The sequence below is a fragment of the Boleophthalmus pectinirostris genome, unplaced genomic scaffold, assembly GCF_026225935.1.
Source record: "Boleophthalmus pectinirostris isolate CB_2022bp ecotype Guang Dong unplaced genomic scaffold, ASM2622593v1 HiC_scaffold_8, whole genome shotgun sequence".
NCBI classification, from domain to species: domain Eukaryota; kingdom Metazoa; phylum Chordata; class Actinopteri; order Gobiiformes; family Gobiidae; genus Boleophthalmus; species Boleophthalmus pectinirostris.
Window position 1 is genome coordinate 15995510 of NW_026571515.1, and position 3631 is coordinate 15999140.

The following is a 3631-nucleotide window of genomic DNA, read 5'->3' on the forward strand; positions in this document are numbered from 1 at the left end:
ATTTAGTTAGAGAATACCGAATACCTGCATTAAAATGCATTTTGTAATGTATTTTAATACCTGTTCCAATCAGAGTACTGTATTTTGAATACTTACAATATTTTTACATTGAGTCACATTTAAATTATAGTGTAAAAACACAACATAGGATTCAAAAATGTTTATTTGTTTAGACTTAAACAAACTTTTTTGATCCACAAGGGAAATATTTGGACACAGTCGCTCACACAGCACAACATATTATAATAACAAGTACAACATAATGGTAATAATAAATTCTAAAGAAGTAGCAAAAAAGACAGCAAGAGAGAGGTGTCAAATAAGACATAATTATATAAATGTTTGTAAAAGTCCAAATGAAATAGAAAAATAAGTAATGCATTTGTTATACATTTCCTATCACTAGTTAGAGGAGTTAACATCACACATCCACACACTGTGAGAGCACTGTTTTTTTTTTTTTTTTGTCTATGTTTAGTTTGAATTGTGTGATCAAGTTCTGTAAAGTATTTCTTTAGATTTTAGAATATATCAGAATACAGTTACTCAATTAATATTCAGATGATGTGATCTCTGTACTTATATTAAGTTACTTCAAAACAGTGAGGACTCTTCTACATGTGTGTGTGGACATGAGGAGACAGTTCACTTGTACATATGTGTGTGGGAAACTGAAGAAGTGACTGTACAAAGACTGGACTAAATCAAGAATAAACCAGGCTTAAACTGTGAATAGTACAACATCAGACCATGTAATTTAATATAACTTTATTCCAATTTATGGTCCATGAGCAGATATGAGTCTGAAAGTGATATTTATCAAAAGCCTAATTATTTTTTAGAAGCATAATCTGGTATGTGCTCCCTTTCTTTTCCTGACAGTCTTTTCAGCACAAAATTTAATTAAAATAGATCATCTCATCACCCCCTCATGGGCCAAATGAGACCACGTGAAGGTCCAAATTTGGCCCCCAGGTCCTGCTTTGGGCACCCCTGCTTTAGAGACTGCATCTGTGGTTTATCTATAGGACAATTAAACACAGCTGTCCAGAATGCTGCGTTTCTGTCCCTGTATTTCTGAATTTCTGGGTCGTCTGAGTCTGGATCCTTGCAGTTAGTCTTGTCTGGGCAAAAGCAAAAGATGAAACAGGATCAACAACTGGCCAAGATATTTCTTTTGTCAATGTTCAAAACAACATTAAGTGTGAGTGGATGCAGAGGATGGGGAGTAGATGGAGTGTAGGATTCACTGTGAATTTCTCTGAAGGAAACATTTTTACCATAATTTTTGTTCCAAAGGAAAGGGCCGGTCAGGTTTAGAGTCGAGGCTTGGATTTGGAAGTTCCTGAACTCAGTCATTGTCACTGACTCTCTGCGACCTGTGGGGAGAGTTTAAGCATTCCACATGTGAGTATGACTAAACCATGGACTACAAAAGATTTAAACCATAATTTAGGTATTTGAATCTAGATCAGTATTTAATTGTTAATCACCAATCATCAGCTTGGGGCTTTGTGTAGCTGCCGTCAGTGGCAACTGTCAGACATTTAAGTTCATGTTTTATAATATTCAATTATATTCATATTGATTTATAGTAAAATATGTTAAAAGCAATATATAGCATAAATAAGTAAATTTGTCTGTAATTCATGTTAATTAATTTCATTTTATTTTTGGTTGATTTGCTCCACTTCCAATTACATATTGTTTCAAGGGGAAGTTTTTATGGGTGCACTGCCTTAACTGAGAGACACACAAGCAACTGCACTCTGTCCTCTGAGGCAAAAACACATTTTTTTGTTTTAAGTTAAAAGTTTCACAAGGCATCAAGACTTTATTCCATTTGAGTGGATGTGGCCAATGAGGTACATTTTGTGTTATTTTATTGTGTAATTACTTTTCTGTCTGTGTTTTGTATCCAAGGGTTAATTTTAAGTTTTGTTTTTTCCTTTCTATAGTTCTGATGGCATGCGTCGGCATTAAGGTTCATTTACATGCGAAGACATGTGAAAGACTCCAGTCCGAATAAATGCTTGTTAAAACCAAAGAACGATTTTGAGCCTTGTTTAAACTCAAGGGGATTATCTCTTTGTGTCAGTAAAATGTAATTTGGAGTTTTTGTGTTAATGTCACTGCTTAAATGTATTTGTGTTTATTATATATAAGGGACAATACATATTAAAAACAAGAAAATAATTAAAGATGCTTTGTGTAACTTTTCTGGTGGAAGATCTGTCAGATGCTTTTCTCTGTGGAGATGTTATTGCTTTGTCTGGAATGTTTCACAGTATGGTATTAAAATATTTAATGTCATGGAGACCAAAGCAGACAAAGTTACAGGTCAGATCTGTGGAGAGGCAACCCTACTCACAGTCACAATGCCTGTTTTTCTTGGTATTTTTTATTTAGAAAACCACCTGCAATTGAATTAATGTAAGAACTGTTGAATGCTATAATGTGGAACATTCCAGGCAGAGCAATGACATATCCATAGAAACAAGCAGGTGACAGATCCCCAACCAAAAATTTACAATAGTGTCCTGAAGAGAATGAGCATGGAATTGTCATCTGTGACCAAAGTGGCACAGTCAGAGCAGTACGTCTGAGGCTGAATATTCACATCATGATCTGCAAGCATACAGTGCACTTTAAGTGAAAGACAATTTAATCTTCATGTCAAAAGAATAAAAAATGTTTCAGAAGAATTTATATAGTTAAGCCAAACATCCATATATAATGTACGATGAAGTAAATAAAAGCCTAAAGCAATAATGTTTAAAACTTCCTTATGGCCAAACCTCCTTGTTCCTTGTTTCTAAGATCTGATGAGATTTCAGAAGCCAAGCAGCACTGGGCCTGGGTAAAATTTGGATGGGAGATCTCTGGGAAAATCAGGTGCCACTGTGGGGCACCAGTGGCAAAAACTGTTGTGGTGGTTGGAGGGACTGATGGCTCAAATTGGCAGCCTCGCTTCCATTCCATCAGTCTGTCCCAGGGCAGCTGTGGCTACATGTTATGACCCCAGCTTAGTTCAGTATTTTGTGGGTGCATGTTTGTGCTGTTGTTGGCTCTCTCTTCCCCCCCTTCCAGATTCCAGAGAGTGGGAGGGCCAACCCAGTGAGCTGCACCTGATTGTGGGTGTTGCATACCACCTTTAAAAGCTGGCTGCTGGAGCCTGCCTTCTCTCTTCTCCACCATGTGGCCATAACTTAGCTTGCATCTTGTTTTTAAATAAATATCTGTTTCTGTATTGTTTTTAAACATGTGTGGACTCTCCCTTGTTTGAACCCTGAGCCAGTTCATAACAGTACAATAGTAGCTTACCACCACCAAGTGTGGAATGAATAATGCACCAAATTTTAAAGTGACTTTGAGCGTCTGCAAAAGCAATAAATAAGATTAATGCATCATGATATTATGATTATTAATGAATTTACTATGCTTATTTATTATTATTATTATTATTATTATCGTTATTATTATTATTATTATTATCATTATTATTATTATTATTATATAAAGCTGAATTATTTACTTGACTCATTTTCATTTTAATATTTAGAAACAAATTTGATATCAGTCTGTCCAGCCTTAAAACCAAAATAACACACATATCTTCAGATATATTCAT